Below are 20,781 nucleotides of genomic sequence, written 5' to 3' on the forward strand. Positions count from 1 at the left end.
TGAATCTTTTTTCTTTTATTAAAGAAAAATTGTGTTTTTACTTGCAGAAAATGTTTTTTAATTAAAGAAAATAGTTTTTATACTCACAAATCTTTTTTTGTCAAAGAAAATTGTGCAAATCTTGCAAATCTTTTTTAATTAAAAAAATGTTTTCATACTGAATCGTTTTTTTTCAAAGGAAATTTTTGTTTTTAATTGCGAGTCTTTTTTTTCAAAGAAAATTGTTTTTTTTTTAAATTGCAAGTCTTTTTTTTATTAAATAAAATTGTTTTTTTTACTTGCAGAAAAGGTTTTTTAATTAAAAGAAAATTGTTTGTTTTTCTTGCGAATTTTTTTTTTTTTAAAAGAAAAATTGTGTTTTTACTTGCAGAAAATGTTTTTTAATTAAAGAAAATTGTTTTTATCTCAAAAATCTTTTTTTTCAAAGAAAATTGTGCTTTAATTTGCAAATCTTTTTTTAATTAAAAAAAATGTTTTCATACTCATTCAAAGAAAATTGTTGTTTTTATTTGCAAGTCTTTTTTTTCATTAAAGAACTTTTTTTTTTACTTGCCGAAAAGGTTTTTTAATTAAAGAAAATTGTTTGTTTTACTTGCGAATCTTTTTTTATTAAAGAAAATTCTTTTTTTTACTTGCAGAAAAAGTTTTTTAATAAAAGAAAATTGTTTGTATAACTTGCGATTCTTTTTTTTATAAAAGAAAAATGGTGTTTTTACTTGCAGAAAAGTTTTTTTTAATTAAAGAAAATAGTTTTTATACTCACAAATCTTTTTTTTTTCAAAGAAAATTGTGCTATACCTTGCAAATCTTTTTTTAATTAAAAAAAAAGTTTTCATACTCAATCGTTTTTTTTTCGAAGAAAATTGTTAATGTGAGTGTGAATGTTGTCTGTCTATCTCTGTTGGCCCTGTGATGAGGTGGCGACTTGTCCAGGGTGTACCCCACCTTCCGCCCGATTGTAGCTGAGATAGGCTCCAGCGCCCACCGCGACCCCGAAGGGAATAAGCGGTAGAAAATGGACAACAAAGTTATTTTTCGCACTGGAAAAATTCCCAATTTTCCTAAAATTTCAGGAATTCCTTAATACCATGTATCAATCAAAAATGTTACTACTTCAACATTTCTCGACCGATTTGAAAAATTCCAACACAAACCAATTCAACTCATTCAGACTATTCGAGATTTTGACCATTTTCCAAAAAATTCCCGCTTTTCCCGAAATTCCCAAATTTTGGGAACATTCCCATTGAAATCAATGGGACATTTTTCAAAGTTCCACAACTCCCACATTTTTCACCCGATTCAAACCATTCCACCTTCAACACATTCCACTCATCCTGGTCATTCAAACTATTATTTTTCCAAGTTCAAGAAAATTCCAGGAAATCCCCTTTTTTTTCCAAACCCTTTTTTCTGGCGACTACTCCTTCCACATTTTTCAACGCATTTCAACCGTTCCACCGTCCAAACATTCCTCCGAATCAGGACAAAAAAACCGAAGTTATTTTTTGCACTGGAAAAATTCCCAATTTTCCTAAAATTTCAGGAATTCCTTAAAACCATGTATCAATCAAAAATGTTACTACTTCAAAATTTCTCGACCGATTTGAAAAATTCCAACACAAACCAATTCAACTCATTCAGACTATTCAAGATGTTTACCATTTTCCAAAAAAATCCCGCTTTTCCCGAAATTCCCAAATTTTGAGGACATTCCCATTGAAATCAATGGGACATTCTTCAAAGTTCCACAACTCCCACATTTTTCACCCGATTCAAACCATTCCACCTTCAACACATTCCACTCATCCTGGTCATTCAAACTATTATTTTTCCAAGTTCAAGAAAGTTCCAGGAAATCCCCTTTTTTTTTCAAACCCTTTTTTGTGGCGACTACTCCTTCCACATTTTTCAACACATTTCAACCGTTCCACTGTCCAAACATTCTTCCGAATCAGGACAAAAAAAAAACAAAGTTATTTTTCGCACTGGAAAAATTCCCAATTTTCCTAAAATTTCAGGAATTCCTTAATACCATGTATCAATCAAAAATGTTACTACTTCAACATTTCTCGACCGATTTGAAAAATTCCAACACAAACCAATTCAACTCATTCAGACTATTCGAGATTTTGACCATTTTCCAAAAAAAATCCCGCTTTTCCCGAAATTCCCAAATTTTGGGGACATTCCCATTGAAATCAATGGGACATTCTTCAAAGTTCCACAACTCCCACATTTTTCACCCGATTCAAACCATTCCACCTTCAACACATTCCACTCATCCTGGTCATTCAAACTATTATTTTTCCAAGTTCAAGAAAATTCCAGGAAATCCCCTTTTTTTTCAAACCCTTTTTTCTGGCGACTACTCCTTCCACATTTTTCAACGCATTTCAACCGTCCAAAACATTCCTCGAATCAGGACAAAAAAAACAAAGTTATTTTTCGCACTGGAAAAATTCCCAATTTTCCAAAGATTTCAGGAATTCCTTAATACCATGTATCAATCAAAAATGTTACTACTTCAACATTTCTCGACTGATTTGAAAAATTCCAACACAAACCAATTCAACTCATTCAGACTATTCAAGATGTTTACCATTTTCCAAAAAAATCCCGCTTTTCCCGAAATTCCCAAATTTTGGGGACATTCCCATTGAAATCAATGGGACATTCTTCAAAGTTCCACAACTCCCACATTTTTCACCCGATTCAAACCATTCCACCTTCAACACATTCCACTCATCCTGGTCATTCAAACTAGTATTTTTCCAAGTTCAAGAAAATTCCAGGAAATCCCCTTTTTTTTCCAAACCCTTTTTTCTGGCGACTACTCCTTCCACATTTTTCAACGCATTTCAACCGTTCCACCGTCCAAACATTCCTCCGAATCAGGACAAAAAAAACAAAGTTATTTTTCGCACTGGAAAAATTCCCAATTTTCCTAAAATTTCAGGAATTCCTTAATACCATGTATCAATCAAAAATGTTACTACTTCAACATTTCTCGACCGATTTGAAAAATTCCAACACAAACCAATTCAACTCATTCAGACTATTCGAGATGTTTACCATTTTCCAAAAAAATCCCGCTTTTCCCGAAATTCCCAAATTTTGGGGACATTCCCATTGAAATCAATGGGACATTCTTCAAAGTTCCACAACTCCCACATTTTTCACCCGATTCAAACCATTCCACCTTCAACACATTCCACTCATCCTGGTCATTCAAACTATTATTTTCCCAAGTTCAAGAAAATTCCAGGAATTCCCCTTTTTTTCAAACCCGTTTTTCTGGCGACTACTCCTTCCACATTTTTCAACGCATTTCAACCGTTCCACCGTCCAAACATTCCTCCGAATCAGGACAAAAAAAAACAAAGTTATTTTTCGCACTGGAAAAATTCCCAATTTTCCTAAAATTTCAAGAATTCCTTAATACCATGTATCAATCAAAAATGTTACCACTTCAAAATTTCTCGACCCATTTGAAAAATTCCAACACAAACCAATTCAATTCATTCAGACTATTCGAGATTTTGAACATTTTCCCAAAAATTCCCGCTTTTCCCGAAATTCCCAAATTTTGGGGACATTCCCGTTGAAATCAATGGGACATTCTTCAAAGTTCCACAACTCCCACAATTTTCACCCGATTCAAACCATTCCACCTTCAACACATTCCACTCATCCTGGTCATTCAAACTATTATTTTTCCAAGTTCAAGAAAATTACAGGAAATCCCCTTTTTTTTCAAACCCTTTTTTCTGGCGACTACTCCTTCCACATTTTTCAACCGTTCCACCGTCCAAACACTCCTCCGAATCAGGACAAAAAAAACGAAGTTATTTTTCGCACTGGAAAAATTCCCAATTTTCCTAAAATTTCAGGAATTCCTTAATACCATGTATCAATCAATAATGTTACTACTTCAACATTTCTCGACCGATTTGAAAAATTCCAACACAAACCAATTCAACTCATTCAGACTATTCGAGATTTTGACCATTTTCCAAAAAATTCCCGCTTTTCCCGAAATTCCCAAATTTTGAGGACATTCCCATTGAAATCAATGGGACATTCTTCAAAGTTCCACAACTCCCACATTTTTCACCCGATTCAAACCATTCCACCTTCAACACATTCCACTCATCCTGGTCATTCAAACTATTATTTTTCCAAGTTCAAGAAAATTCCAGGAAATCCCCTTTTTTTTCCAAACCCTTTTTTCTGGCGACTACTCTTTCCACATTTTTCAACGCATTTCAACCGTTCCACCGTCCAAAACATTCCTCCGAATCAGGACAAAAAAAACAAAGTTATTTTTCGCACTGGAAAAATTCCCAATTTTCCTAAAATTTCAGGAATTCCTTAATACCATGTATCAATCAAAAATATTACCACTTCAAAATTTCTCGACCGATTTGAAAAATTCCAACACAAACCAATTCAACTCATTCAGACTATTCGAGATTTTGACCATTTTCCAAAAAATTCCCGCTTTTCCCGAAATTCCCAAATTTTGGGGACATTCCCATTGAAATCAATGGGACATTCTTCAAAGTTCCACAACTCCCACATTTTTCACCCGATTCAAACCATTCCACCTTCAACACATTCCACTCATCCTGGTCATTCAAACTATTATTTTACCAAGTTCAAGAAAATTCCAGGAAATCCCCTTTTTTTTCCAAACCCTTTTTTCTGGCGACTACTCCTTCCACATTTTTCAACGCATTTCAACCGTCCAAAACATTCCTTCGAATCAGGACAAAAAAAACAAAGTTATTTTTCGCACTGGAAAAATTCCCAATTTTCCAAAGATTTCAGGAATTCCTTAATACCATTTATCAATCAAAAATGTTACTACTTCAAAATTTCTCGACTGATTTGAAAAATTCCAACACAAACCAATTCAACTCATTCAGACTATTCAAGATGTTTACCATTTTCCCAAAAAATCCCGCTTTTCCTGAAATGCCCAAATTTTGGGGACATTCCCATTGAAATCAATGGGACATTCTTCAAAGTTCCACAACTCCCACATTTTTCACCCGATTCAAACCATTCCCCCTTCAACACATTCCACTCATCCTGGTCATTCAAACTATTATTTTTCCAAGTTCAAGAAAGTTCCAGGAATTCCCCTTTTTTTCAAACTCTTTTTTCTGGCGACTACTCCTTCCACATTTTTCAACGCATTTCAACCGTTCCACCGTCCAAACATTCCTTCGAATCAAAACAAAAAAAACAAAGTTATTTTTCGCACTGGAAAAATTCCCAATTTTCCTAAAATTTCAGGAATTCCTTAATACCATGTATTAATCAAAAATTTTACTACTTCAACATTTCTCGACCGATTTGAAAAATTCTAGCACAAACCAATTCAACTCATTCAGACTATTCGAGATTTTGACCATTTTCCAAAAAATTCCCGCTTTTCCCGAAATTCCCAAATTTTGGGGACATTCCCATTGAAATCAATGGGACATTCTTCAAAGTTCCACAACTCCCACATTTTTCACCCGATTCAAACCATTCCACCTTCAACACATTCCACTCATCCTGGTCATTCAAACTATTATTTTTCCAAGTTCAAGAAAATTCCAGGAAATCCCCTTTTTTTTCAAACCCTTTTTTCTGGCGACTACTCCTTCCACATTTTTCAACGCATTTCAACCGTCCAAAACATTCCTTTGAATTAGGACAAAAAAAACAAAGTTATTTTTCGCACTGGAAAAATTCCCAATTTTCCTAAAATTTCAGGAATTCCTTAATACCATGTATCAATCAAAAATGTTACTACTTCAACATTTCTCGACCGATTTGAAAAATTCCAACACAAACCAATTCAACTCATTCAGACTATTCAAGATGTTTACCATTTTCCCAAAAAATCCCGCTTTTCCCGAAATCCCCAAATTTTGGGGACATTCCCATTGAAATCAATGGGACATTCTTCAAAGTTCCACAACTCCCACATCATTTTTCACCCGATTCAAACCATTCCACCTTCAACACATTCCACTCATCCTGGTCATTCAAACTATTATTTTTCCAAGTTCAAGAAAATTCCAGGAAATCCCCTTTTTTTTCAAACCCTTTTTTCTGGCGACTACTCCTTCCACATTTTTCAACGCATTTCAACCGTTCCACCGTCCAAACATTCCTCCGAATCAGGACAAAAAAAACAAAGTCATTTTTCGCACTGGAAAAATTCCCAATTTTCCTAAAATTTCAGGAATTCCTTAATACCATGTATCAATCAAAAATGTTACTACTTCAACATTTCTCGACCGATTTGAAAAATTCCAACACAAACCAATTCAACTCATTCAGACTATTCAAAATGTTTACCATTTTCCAAAAAAATCCCGCTTTTCCCGAAACTCCCAAATTTTGGGGACATTCCCATTGAAATCAATGGGACATTCTTCAAAGTTCCACAACTCCCACATTTTTCACCCGATTCAAACCATTCCACCTTCAACACATTCCACTCATCCTGGTCATTCAAACTATTATTTTTCCAAGTTCAAGAAAATTCCAGGAAATCCCCTTTTTTTTCCAAACCCTTTTTTCTGGCGACTACTCCTTCCACATTTTTCAACGCATTTCAACCGTTCCACCGTCCAAACATTCTTCCAAATCAGGACAAAAAAAACAAAGTTATTTTTCGCACTGGAAAAATTCCCAATTTTCCTAAAATTTCAGGAATTCCTTAATACCATGTATCAATCAAAAATGTTACTACTTCAACATTTCTCGACCGATTTGAAAAATTCCAACACAAACCAATTCAACTCATTCAGACTATTCGAGATTTTGACCATTTTCCAAAAAATTCCCGCTTTTCCCGAAATTCCCAAATTTTGAGGACATTCCCATTGAAATCAATGGGACATTCTTCAAAGTTCCACAACTCCCACATTTTTCACCCGATTCAAACCATTCCACCTTCAACACATTCCACTCATCCTGGTCATTCAAACTAATATTTTTCCAAGTTCAAGAAAATTCCAGGAAATCCCCTTTTTTTTCAAACCCTTTTTTCTGGCGACTACTCCTTCCACATTTTTCAACGCATTTCAACCGTCCAAAACATTCCTCGAATCAGGACAAAAAAAAAACAAAGTTATTTTTCGCACTGGAAAAATTCCCAATTTTTCTAAAATTTCAGGAATTCCTTAATACCATGTATCAATCAAAAATGTTACTATTTCAACATTTCTCGACCGATTTGAAAAATTCCAACACAAACCAATTCAACTCATTCAGACTATTCAAGATTTTGACCATTTTCCCAAAAATTCCCGCTTTTCCCGAAATTCCCAAATTTTGGAGACATTCCCATTGAAATCAATGGGACATTCTTCAAAGTTCCACAACTCCCACATTTTTCACCCGATTCAAACCATTCCACCTTCAACACATTCCACTCATCCTGGTCATTCAAACTATTATTTTTCCAAGTTCAAGAAAATTCCAGGAAATCCCCTTTTTTTTCAAACCCTTTTTTCTGGCGACTACTCCTTCCACATTTTTCAACGCATTTCAACCGTTCCACCGTCCAAACATTCCTCCGAATCAGGACAAAAAAAAACGAAGTTATTTTTCGCACTGGAAAAATTCCCAATTTTCCTAAAATTTCAGGAATTCCTTAATACCATGTATCAATCAAAAATGTTACTACTTCAACATTTCTCGACCGATTTGAAAAATTCCAACACAAACCAATTCAACTCATTCAGACTATTCGAGATGTTGACCATTTTCCAAAAAATTCCCGCTTTCCCCGAAATTCCCAAATTTTGAGGACATTCCCATTGAAATCAATGGGACATTCTTCAAAGTTCCACAACTCCCACATTTTTCACCCGATTCAAACCATTCCACCTTCAACACATTCCACTCATCCTGGTCATTCAAACTATTATTTTTCCAAGTTCAAGAAAATTCCAGGAAATCCCCTTTTTTTTCCAAACCCTTTTTTCTGGCGACTACTCCTTCCACATTTTTTAACGCATTTCAACCGTCCAAAACATTCCTCGAATCAGGACAAAAAAAAAACAAAGTTATTTTTCGCACTGGAAAAATTCCCAATTTTCCTAAAATTTCAGGAATTCCTTAATACCATTTATCAATCAAAGATGTTACTACTTCAACATTTCTCGACCGATTTGAAAAATTCCAACACAAACCAATTCAACTCATTCAGACTATTCGAGATTTTGACAATTTTCCAAAAAATTCCCGCTTTTCCCGAAATTCCCAAATTTTGAGGACATTCCCATTGAAATCAATGGGACAGTCTTCAAAGTTCCACAACTCCCACATTTTTCACCCGATTCAAACCATTCCACCTTCAACACATTCCACTCATCCTGGTCATTCAAACTATTATTTTTCCAAGTTCAAGAAAATTCCAGGAAATTCCCCTTTTTTTCAAACCCTTTTTTCTGGCGACTACTCCTTCCACATTTTTCAACACATTTCAACCGTTCCACCGTCCAAACATTCCTCCGAATCAGGACAAAAAAAAACCGAAGTTATTTTTCGCACTGGAAAAATTCCCAATTTTCCTAAGATTTCAGGAATTCCTTAATACCATGTATCAATCAAAAATGTTACTACTTCAAAATTTCTCGACTGATTTGAAAAATTCCAACACAAACCAATTCAACTCATTCAGACTATTCGAGATTTTGACCATTTTCCAAAAAATTCCCGCTTTTCCCGAAATTCCCAAATTTTGAGGACATTCCCATTGAAATCAATGGGACATTCTTCAAAGTTCCACAACTCCCACATTTTTCACCCGATTCAAACCATTCCACCTTCAACACATTCCACTCATCCTGGTCATTCAAACTATTATTTTTCCATGTTCAAGAAAATTCCAGGAAATCCCCTTTTTTTTCAAACCCTTTTTTCTGGCGACTACTCCTTCCACATTTTTCAACGCATTTCAACCGTCCAAAACATTCATCGAATCAGGACAAAAAAAACGAAATTATTTTTCGCACTGGAAAAATTCCAAATTTTCCTAAAATTTCAGGAATTCCTTACTACCATGTATCAATCAAAAATGTTACTACTTCAACATTTCTCGACCGATTTGAAAAATTCCAACACAAACCAATTCAACTCATTCAGACTATTCAAGATGTTTACCATTTTCCAAAAAAATCCCGCTTTTCCCGAAATTCCCAAATTTTGAGGACATTCCCATTGAAATCAATGGGACATTCTTCAAAGTTCCACAACTCCCACATTTTTCACCCGATTCAAACCATTCCACCTTCAACACATTCCACTCATCCTGGTCATTCAAACTATTATTTTTCCAAGTTCAAGAAAATTCCAGGAAATCCCCTTTTTTTTCAAACCCTTTTTTCTGGCGACTACTCCTTCCACATTTTTCAACGCATTTCAACCGTTCCACCGTCCAAACATTCCTCCGAATCAGGACAAAAAAAAACCAAATTATTTTTCGCACTGGAAAAATTCCCAATTTTCCTAAAATTTCAGGAATTCCTTAATACCATGTATCAATCAAAAATGTTACTACTTCAACATTTCTCGACCGATTTGAAAAATTCTAGCACAAACCAATTCAACTCATTCAGACTATTCGAGATTTTGACCATTTTCCAAAAAATTCCCGCTTTCCCCGAAATTCCCAAATTTTGAGGACATTCCCATTGAAATCAATGGGACATTCTTCAAAGTTCCACAACTCCCACATTTTTCACCCGATTCAAACCATTCCACCTTCAACACATTCCACTCATCCTGGTCATTCAAACTATTATTTTTCCAAGTTCAAGAAAATTCCAGGAAATCCCCTTTTTTTTCCAAACCCTTTTTTCTGGCGACTACTCCTTCCACATTTTTCAACGCATTTCAACCGTTCCACCGTCCAAACATTCCTCCGAATCAGGACAAAAAAACCAAAGTTATTTTTCGCACTGGAAAAATTCCCAATTTTCCTAAAATGTCAGGAATTCCTTAATACCATGTATCAATCAAAAATGTTACTACTTCAACATTTCTCGACCGATTTGAAAAATTCCAACACAAACCAATTCAACTCATTCAGACTATTCAAGATGTTTACCATTTTCCAAAAAAATCCCGCTTTTCCCGAAATTCCCAAATTTTGAGGACATTCCCATTGAAATCAATGGGACATTCTTCAAAGTTCCACAACTCCCACATTTTTCACCCGATTCAAACCATTCCACCTTCAACACATTCCACTCATCCTGGTCATTCAAACTATTATTTTTCCAAGTTCAAGAAAATTCCAGGAAATCCCCTTTTTTTTCCAAACCCTTTTTTCTGGCGACTACTCCTTCCACATTTTTCAACGCATTTCAACCGTTCCACCGTCCAAACATTCCTCCGAATCAGGACAAAAAAAACAAAGTTATTTTTCGCACTGGAAAAATTCCCAATTTTCCTAAAATGTCAGGAATTCCTTAATACCATGTATCAATCAAAAATGTTACTACTTCAACATTTCTCGACCGATTTGAAAAATTCCAACACAAACCAATTCAACTCATTCAGACTATTCAAGATGTTTACCATTTTCCAAAAAAATCCCGCTTTTCCCGAAATTCCCAAATTTAGAGGACATTCCCATTGAAATCAATGGGACATTCTTCAAAGTTCCACAACTCCCACATTTTTCACCCGATTCAAACCATTCCACCTTCAACACATTCCACTCATCCTGGTCATTCAAACTATTATTTTTCCAAGTTCAAGAAAATTCCAGGAAATCCCCTTTTTTTTCAAACCCTTTTTTCTGGCGACTACTCCTTCCACATTTTTCAACGCATTTCAACCGTTCCACCGTCCAAACATTCCTCCGAATCAGGACAAAAAAAACCTAAGTTATTTTTCGCACTGGAAAAATTCCCAATTTTCCTAAAATTTCATGAATTCCTTAATACCATGTATCAATCAAAAATGTTACTACTTCAACATTTCTCGACCGATTTGAAAAATTCAAACACAAACCAATTCAACTCATTCAGACTATTCAAGATGTTTACCATTTTCCAAAAAAATCCCGCTTTTCCCGAAATTCCCAAATTTTGGGGACATTCCCATTGAAATCAATGGGACATTCTTCAAAGTTCCACAACTCCCACATTTTTCACCCGATTCAAACCATTCCACCTTCAACACATTCCACTCATCCTGGTCATTCAAACTATTATTTTTCCAAGTTCAAGAAAATTCCAGGAAATCCCCTTTTTTTTCAAACCCTTTTTTCTGGCGACTACTCCTTCCACATTTTTCAACGCATTTCAACCGTTCCACCGTCCAAACATTCCTCCGAATCAGGACAAAAAAAAACAAAGTTATTTTTCGCACTGGAAAAATTCCCAATTTTTCTAAAATTTCAGGAATTCCTTAATACCATGTATCAATCAAAAATGTTACTACTTCAAAATTTCTCGACTGATTTGAAAAATTCCAACACAAACCAATTCAACTCATTCAGACTATTCGAGATTTTGACCATTTTCCAAAAAATTCCCGCTTTTCCCGAAATTCCCAAATTTTGGGGACATTCCCATTGAAATCAATGGGACATTCTTCAAAGTTCCACAACTCCCACATTTTTCCACCCGATTCAAACCATTCCACCTTCAACACATTCCACTCATCCTGGTCATTCAAACTATTATTTTTCCAAGTTCAAGAAAATTCCAGGAAATCCCCTTTTTTTCAAACCCTTTTTTCTGGCGACTACTCCTTCCACATTTTTCAACGCATTTCAACCGTTCCACCGTCCAAACACTCCTCCGAATCAGGACAAAAAAAACGAAGTTATTTTTCGCACTGGAAAAATTCCCAATTTTTCATAAAATTTCAGGAATTCCTTAATACCATGTATCAATCAAAAATGTTACTACTTCAACATTTCTCGACCGATTTGAAAAATTCCAACACAAACCAATTCAACTCATTCAGACTATTCCAGATGTTTACCATTTTCCCAAAAAATCCCGCTTTTCCCAAAATTCCCAAATTTTTGGGACATTCCCATTGAAATCAATGGGACATTCTTCAAAGTTCCACAACTCCCACATTTTTCACCCGATTCAAACCATTCCACCTTCAACACATTCCACTCATCCTTGTCATTCAAACTATTATTTTTCCAAGTTCAAGAAAATTCCAGGAATTCCCCTTTTTTTTCAAACCCTTTTTTCTGGCGACTACTCCTTCCACATTTTTCAACGCATTTCAACCGTTCCACCGTCCAAACATTCCTCTGAATCAGGACAAAAAAAAACAAAGTTATTTTTCGCACTGGAAAAATTCCCAATTTTCCTAAAATTTCAGGAATTCCTTAATACCATTTATCAATCAAAAATGTTACTACTTCAACATTTCTCGACCGATTTGAAAAATTCCAACACAAACCAATTCAACTCATTCAGACTATTCGAGATTTTGACCATTTTCCAAAAAATTCCCGCGATTCCCGAAATTCCCAAATTTTGAGGACATTCCCATTGAAATCAATGGGACATTCTTCAAAGTTCCACAACTCCCACATTTTTCACCCGATTCAAACCGTTCCAACTTCAAAATATTCAGCCTGTTTGGAAATTGTGTGCTCTACTTCAACAATTTTTTTTTTTAAACTCCAGGATTTCAGTTCAACGTCAGCTTTGAAGCATTCACGCGCAATTCCTTGAGGAATTGCCTCATCTAGTTTATCAATGTTTTATTTTTTTTTAAATGTATTAATCAATCCGACAAAACAATACACAACAATACCAAAAATAATGTAATTCTAATTCCAAAACCGACCCAGCAACATTCAGAATAGCAATCAACAGAGGAGTTGAGAGGCAGTACTAACTGTATTCACAATTTAAAAAGCATATTTCTGACATGAATGCTCATTAGTATTCATTTTATAATATAACCTGCCTGAATACTACATTTATAAAAGTATTTTTTTTTACTTATAATTCATAAATGAGTTAACAAACCACTGACAATTCCTCAATATAATGTAGAAAGGTTGATGCAATCATTTTAAAGTATAAAAATGCAGCTATTAATCTTTTTACAGATTAAATTGTTAATACAGTAATGAGTAAAACATTTATAACGGTTTATAAACTGCATACCTATGAGTACTTAATGTCAGAAATATATTACTAATGCTTTATGAATGCTTATCAGTATGTCTTTATATAATAGGAATTAATTAATAATATACTTCAATACTTTCCATGTGTATGTTTTAATACATAAAAAAATATGCAGCTATAATTTTAAAAAATATCACAAATTAGTATGAAAAAAAGTTTAAAACAAGTATACATTAAAATAATAGTTTTAAGCACAACAATCTAACTTTCTAAAATGATGTTTATCATATATTAGTATCATAAATGAAACAATAGGACAACTTACTTGCTGTTATGAGCGTTCTTCCTTTTTATGACCCAGAGTACAACTCTTCTCCCCCCGGGATGCAAAGCTGTGTAGAACTGATAACCGGAGCCTTCTCACACCGACCAGAAAGTTCTCCCCCAATTCCTTGACATGCTGTGCAAATCCCAGGGAAATTATTTAGAAACTTGGGAATCTTTGCCAGCAGCTCATCCAACCCTCCCTGTGTCCGGAGGTGGTGGTCGTCTCTCAAAGGATCTTGGAAGAGGGAGAGCGATGATTATAAAGTGTCCTGGTGACAACACCTCCCAGTAAGAATCCTGGGATGTCTCCTCCCATTAGACAACCTCAACCCAGGGGTCGGCAACCAAAAACGTTGAAAGAAGCATATTGGACCATAAATACAAAAAACAAATCTGTCTGGAGCCACAAAAAATTAAAAGCCGTATATAAGTCTTATATTGAAGGCAACACATGATTTAAGTGTCTGACAGACACTTTTTTAAGTGACACTTAAAAAAAACTAAAAAAAAGTCCCACTAAAATGAATGGGGATCCTACAGGGATCAGTAGAGCTTAAAAAAAGAAATCATACATTTTTTTTTACTTTTAACACAATAGTCTCCAACCAATCTGGCGCCCTAGGCAAGATTTTAGGTGGCGCCCCCCCCACATCGGCAATGAAGTGTATATACTCACAAGAAACCGGATAGCTTTGTCTTTGACCTTTTTTTTTTTACTTAAAGAAAGCAAATTAACAATCAGAATAGTTAACAAGATAAAAAAAAAAAAGAATAAATAAATGAATGCAAAAATGAATACATGAAATACAATATTTTTTACATACATATTGCTTAATTAACATGAATGATGTGCACTTTAACAACTAGGCTTACAACTATACCTAATATATAAAGGGGTGGAAAAGTGACTATTACCTGCAGGGCAAACATTAGCTAACCAGAAGGCAATAACAATGTAAACAAAAAACACCTGCTTAAAAGATCTAATACAAATGTCCCTGAGGAATGTAAGGTGGGAGTACTGTAATTACCTAACGTTACATTATTATTTTCCATAACAATTTAGCCCCCTCCACAATATTAACCCGACGTTAAAACAGAACTAGCTATTTATTGATTAGCAATTGCCGAATCATGTAACATTAGCTTAATGCTAAAAAGCCAGGTTACTATCACATTCTGTAACAGACAAATAATTTCATGTAGGCTAACGTTACCTACCTGCTACCTCTGTCTTTTTCTCGTTTCTCCTCCTCTTCTTTTCTCTTTTTTCTTCCCTGGGCACCTGACAGTTTTGGCCGTTTTGACATCTTGTGTTGATTTTTTGATGTGGTGACGTCCAAAAAGAGTCATGATACGGGAAGGGAGGGGGCGCGACCGTGCGGGGGGGGGGGTTGGGGGGGGGGGGGGGCGTAATGTTGTAACAAATAATATTTCTATTAAATAGGCTTTACTTTGCATTTTAATTAACGTGGGATTATTTTTTGTATTTAGAAATAATAGTATCAACTTTTTTTTTTTTTCTCCAACATTTGTGGCACTGGCGTGGCGCCCCCTGATGGACGGCGCCCTTAGCATTTGCCTATACGGCCTATGCCACGGGCCGGCCCTGGTCTCCAGATCAACTTCATATCTATCCGTCAATTATAAGTTTTAGTGTTGTTTATGTTCTTTGTTTGTTCGTTTTAGGCCCTTCTTTAAAAAAACAACAACTTTGTTTTTTAAATGGCAAACACAAAATATGCAACATTTTCCCCAAAAAATATCTCAAAGTGGAATACTTGATGTGACGTAATTGGAGCCTTGGATAGATCAATAATTCGTAATGACATTGATTTTGATTCATTATTATGTTTTTGTGGATGGGGGGGGCGTGGTCTGCGGGCTTGCCGTGGAGCGGGGTGTGGAAGGACCGGCCTCGAAGCACAGCTGGCAGGTGGTTGGATTACCCAGCTGGGGCTGATCATGCGATCACCTGCCATGCTTACAAAAAACAAATCTGTCTGGAGCCACAAAAAAATTAAAAGCCAGATATAAGTCTTATATTGAAGGCAACACATGATTTAAGTGTCTGACAGACACTTTTTTTAAGTGACACTTAAAAAAACTAAAAAAAAAAGTCCCACTAAAATGAATGGGGATCCTAAAGGGATCAGTAGAGCTTAAAAAAAGAAATCATACTTTTTTTTTTTACTTTTAACACAATAGTCTCCAGATCAACTTCATATCTATCCGTCAATTATAAGTTTTAGTGTTGTTTATGTTCTTTGTTTGTTCGTTTTAGGCCCTTCTTTAAAAAAACAACAACTTTGTTTTTTAAATGGCAAACACAAAATATGCAACATTTTCCCCAAAAAATATCTCAAAGTGGAATACTTGATGTGACGTAATTGGAGCCTTGGATAGATCAATAATTCATAATGACATTGATTTTGATTCATTATTATGTTTTTGTGGATGGGGGGGCGTGGTCTGCGGGCTTGCCGTGGAGCGGGGTGGTTGGATTACCCAGCTGGGGATGATCATGCGATCACCTGCCATGCTTATTAGCAGCAGCCGAGACGAGTCAGTTGTGTCATGACTTGATCTTGGGTGTTAGCTTTTCCGGGATGCAACGGAAAGTTGGCACGGGCGAGACGGGAATGAAGGTACATTTTTTTATTGAAACACTAGAACTACAAAAAAGGATCAAACAAAAGCGCGCACAGTGGCGGAGAATAAACTATGAAACCAAAAGACTATAGCAAAAAGTAGTGATGGGTTGATGAGGCGTCATGAAGCGTTTCGACACATTGCAAAACTGTATTGATACTGTGTCGATACTGTGTCACTAAATACTGACATCTGCTGGACATTAAAAATCCCTACAGGCAACCTATGGACCGACTCAACTGACACTGATTTTATGACCTAGTACAGGGGTCACCAACCTTTTTGAAACCAAAAACTACTTCTTGGGTACTGATTAATGCGAAGGGCTACCAGTTTGATACACACTTAAATAAATAAATATATTGTCATTTGTAAGTTACACGTAAGTGTGATTTAAACAAGAATAGCTAAATAAATACATTTATATATATAAAAAAATGGGTATTTCTGTCTGTCATTCCGTCGTACATTTTTTTTCCCTTTTACGGAAGGTTTTTTGTAGAGAATAAATGATGAAAAAAGCACTTAATTGAACGGTTTAAAAGAGGAGAAAACACGAAAAAAATTAAAATAAAATTTTGAAACAGTTTATCTTCAATTTCGACTCTTTAAAATTCAAAATTCAACTGACAAAAAGAAGAGAAAAACTAGCTAATTTGAATCTTTTTGAAAAAATTAAAAACATTTATGGAACATCATTAGTCATTTTTCCTGATTAAGATACATTTTAGAATTTTGATGACATGTTTTAAATTGGTTAAAATCCAATCTGCACTTTGATATAATATTTAACAAATTGGACCAAGCTATATTTCTAACAAAGACAAATCAGTATTTCTTCTAGATTTTCCAGAACAAAAATTTTAAAAGAAATTCAAAATACTTTGAAATAAGATTTAAATTTGATTCTACAGATTTTCTAGATTTGCCAGAATATTTTTTTGAATTTTAATCATAGTAAGTTTGAAGAAATATTTCACAAATATTCTTCGTCGAAAAAACAGAAGCTAAAATATTTATTATTCTTTACAATAAAAAAAATAAAAAAATAACTTGAACATTGATTTAAATTGTCAGGAAAGAAGAGGAAGACATTTAAAAGGTAAAAAGGTATATTTGTTTAAAAATCCTAAAATCATTTTTAAGGTTGTATTTTTTCTCTAAAATTGTATTTCTAAAAGTAATAAGAAGCAAAGTAAAAAATAAATGAATTTATTTAAACAAGTGAAGACCCATCCATCCATCCATTTTCTACCGCTTATTCCAAGTGAAGACCAAGTCTTTAAAATATTTTCTTGGATTTTCAAATTCTATTTGAGTTTTGTCTCTTTTAGAATTAAAAATGTCGAGCAAAGCGAGACCAGCTTGCTAGTAAATAAATACAATTTAAAAAATAGAGGCAGCTCACTGGTAAGTGCTGCTCTTTGAGCTATTTTTAGAACAGGCGAGCGGGCGACTGATCTGGTCCTTACGGGCTACCTGGTGACCGCGGGCACCGCGTTGGTGACCCCTGCCCTAGTATATACAATAACATGGTCGGGGTGGGACGGGAGCGTGGCTAAAAGGGGAGGGGTATATTTACAGCTAGAATTCACCAAGTCAAGTATTTCATATATATATATATATATCTATATATATATATATATATATAGATTAGAGATGCACGGTTTGCGGGCACAACCGCGGAGTCCGCGGATTATCCGCGGATCGGGCGGATGAAATTTAAAAAAATTAGATTTTATCCGCGGGTCGGGTCGGGTCGGGCGGTCGAAATTAAAAAAAATTAGATTTTAAATAGATTCAGGCGGGTGGCAGTTAAACCAATTGGGAAATATATATACATAGTTAAATGTTGTTACCCACATACGAAAAACGAGCAGGCACCTGCTGCATATGCCACAACAGAAGAAAAAAAAAAAAAGAGATGGACACTTTTACGGAGCGGAGAAGGCCCCCGACGCCTCGCCGGGGTCCGGGACCGAGGCCCCTTCCCCCGAGAGGGCCCCACCGGGAGCCGTAGCTGAGGCGATCCGCGAGAAGGGCCCGACGCACGTCCAGGGTCACCACCGCACCGACACCCCGCCTCGTCCGCCTTCGCCGCGGCCGGCGTCACGCGCAGCAGGTAAGCAGCTTACCTGCCCGCCACCCCCGTGGCCGGGGGCTCGTAACAGGGGTCACTCCACGCGCTCCGCCCGCGCAGCTTACCTGCCCGCCACCCCTGTTGCCGGGGACGCGTAACAGGGGTCACTCCGCGCGCAGTGCGCTCACGAAAGGGGTGGGGCTCACCCTGGTTGATATAGACAGCAGGACGGTGGCCATGGAAGTCGGAACCCGCTAAGGAGTGTGTAACAACCCACCTGCCGAATCAAGTAGCCCTGAAAATGGATGGCACTGGAGCGTCGGGCCCATATACCCGGCCGTCGCCGGCAGCGAGACGCGCTTGGAGGTGCGCTCAGCGCGGCTCCCATATGATTGCGCACTGGTGTGCGTCTGGGTCGTGACAGCGTGGCACGCGAATGTCTGTGCTGCATTGGATCAGTCTCCTTTCTTTAACAGGCAAAAGCTTTATAACCTCACTAATGCCTTGCATCGTCTATATTAGATATATAACAACGGGCGGGTGCGGGCGGATGCGGTTCTGATCAAATGTTAGATCGGGTGCATTGCGGATGGTTGACGACTTTCTGATGCGGTTGCGGATGAAATAATTGCCTATCCGCGCATCTCTAATATATATATATATATATATATATATATATATATATATATATATATATATATATATATATATATATATAAATATATATATACGTATATATATGTATTTTATTATATATATATATATATTTATTTATTTTATTATATATATATATATATATATATGTATTTATATATATATATATACATATAAATAAAATAAATACTTGAATTTCAGTGTTCATTTATTTACACATATGCACACACATAACACTCATCTACTCATTGTTGAGTTAAGGGTTGAATTGTCCATCCTTGTTCTATTCTCTGTCACTATTTTTCTAACCATGCAACCCTCTCTGATGATGCATTGCTGTGTGGCACGCACAAAAGTGCTGTCATCAAATGCACTAGATGGCAGTATTGTCCTGTTTAAGAGTGTCACAACATTGCTGTTTACGGCAGACAAACTGCTTTACGGTATACAAAAAAGTGACTGCTGTTGTTGTGTGTTGTTGCCGCGCTGGGAGGACGTTAATGAAACTGCCTAACAATAAACCCACATAAGAAACCAATAACTCGCCCTCCATCATTCTACAGTTATAACGTCATTGGGCAGGTACGCTTTTTTATATTGTGGAGGACCTGAGTCCGCCTGAATTTCGGGAGATTTTCGGGAGAAAATGTGTCCCGGGAGGTTTTCGGGAGAGGCGCTGAATTTCGGGAGTCTCCCGGAAAATCCGGGAGGGTTGGCAAGTATGGTATACAGATAATAAATAATATATACATGGAGTAGTGTTTATATAGTAGACTTTACACAATACCGCCTATAGTTTATAGTATTTTGATAATAACTGACAAAATAAATGCATTGCTCTTCAATCAAAATAAGTGTTAAAATGACAAAACACAGCTAGCACTTTGATTGATTGAATGAACTTTTAATAGTAGATTGCACAGTACAGTACATAGTCCGTACAATTGACCACTAAATGGTAACACCCCAATAAGTTTTTCAACTAGTTTAAGTCGGGGTTCACGTTAATCAATTCATGATACATTCATGGCACCGACTTGTTTTTGCGTTTTTTTACCTAAAAGCCAGATTTCACCGCACATTATAAATACATGTCAAAGTTTCTTAAGTGTTCTAGAAGAATATCAATGACCCGATAGTCACATTATTTATAAATTGTTTGGCCTACAGGGCAGGGCCGACATCCGGGCAACTGAGCTACATACGGGTTCTTCGAGCCATAGCAACCTGACTGGCGTTGAAAACAAACCGTCGCCATTACTCTTTAACCTGTCGACCTGCGCTGATTAAACCCGTCATTCTGCCTCCAAAATGCCAAAAAACTGTGTTGTTTTTTGGTTGTGCAAACCACAACTGGAAACAGGGAAAACAAAGGTCGTATTTTGTTCTGCCAAAGCGTGCTAAAAGCCCACAGAGACGAGACAAATGGCTCGCAGCTTTACACCGGGAAAACGAGGACGGTTCTCACTGGAGTCCCCTAAAATCCCGGGTCGTGTGTTCGGATCACTTCGTTTCTGGTAAATATAAGGAACAAAAATCCACCTTCTTAACCACAACTTGGCTATACCGTCCATGCTAATGTTGAACCCGTTGAATTTTTACTGAATAACGTTCGACAGCTGAAGTTGTTGTTGTTGCACAACAATAACATACGGTATAAAGGCTATTTTCGAAAACCGGTTTCATTTAAATTTGCACTTAACGGTTGGGTTTTTAAAAACCAATAAACCCTATAATTTTCATGTTGCCATTTAATCAACTTTTCAAGACAGTCGTAAAATGCTGTCTGCAAGGCTCCTTTGTTGTAATCAAACATTACTTGTAGTTGTAGCCCCTCAAATCTCTCAATATTTTTTCATTTTTTTCCCTCTCAGGACGACCTGTAAAGAATCCCACGCACCCTGATTATGCACCATCCATCTTACCTCACCT

The 20,781-nt window shown here is 36.2% G+C and overlaps 1 protein-coding gene across 1 annotated transcript in view; it reads right to left on the minus strand.

Annotated features, from left to right (window-relative positions):
• The window catches only part of angptl6 (angiopoietin-like 6), a 94,085-nt gene that overhangs the window by 38,531 nt on the left and 34,773 nt on the right, over positions 1-20,781 (minus strand). Inside the window, exon 2 of the mRNA XM_061982069.1 lies at positions 13,462-13,698. The gene's annotated coding sequence lies outside the window, so the exon portion shown is untranslated. The remainder of the gene's footprint in view (positions 1-13,461; positions 13,699-20,781) is intronic.

This window comes from Nerophis lumbriciformis, linkage group LG24, assembly GCF_033978685.3.
Source record: "Nerophis lumbriciformis linkage group LG24, RoL_Nlum_v2.1, whole genome shotgun sequence".
Lineage (NCBI taxonomy): Eukaryota > Metazoa > Chordata > Actinopteri > Syngnathiformes > Syngnathidae > Nerophis > Nerophis lumbriciformis.